The following is a 448-nucleotide window of genomic DNA, read 5'->3' on the forward strand; positions in this document are numbered from 1 at the left end:
CCCGTTACACATATAAACCACACAAGACCATCCTCAGGCCATCCCATCACAGGAAGCTGGTGTGTGTGTCAATGTGCCAATGGGGCGGGGACAGCCGGTGTGGCTAGCGATGTGCCAGTGTGGCTAGCGCTGCGGCTTGGGAAGGGAAGGGCTCAGGACTCCGGCACCAGGGCAAGGAGTCCTGGGGATCGCAGGGGGAGAACTTCTCAGGACACTTTCTAAGTTATATTCGCGGTCTGAAACGCCCCCGTTGCCCACCCTGGGGCGGGTGCCCGGGTCTCGCTGCTCCTCGTCCCCGCCGGAACACACGGAGACGTTGGCGCCCGCTCCCCAGCGCTGGCTGGAAAGCCGACATTTCTCACACGTTCAGACTCTGGAGTCTTCTAAAAGCGCGTTTTTCCCCGCCGTTAGAAGACGAGACACGAACCCCTTCTCGCCCGGGACACGG

The sequence above is a fragment of the Calidris pugnax genome, unplaced genomic scaffold (genome assembly GCF_001431845.1).
Source record: "Calidris pugnax isolate Ruff unplaced genomic scaffold, ASM143184v1 scaffold82, whole genome shotgun sequence".
In the NCBI taxonomy this organism is placed as follows: Eukaryota; Metazoa; Chordata; class Aves; order Charadriiformes; family Scolopacidae; genus Calidris; species Calidris pugnax.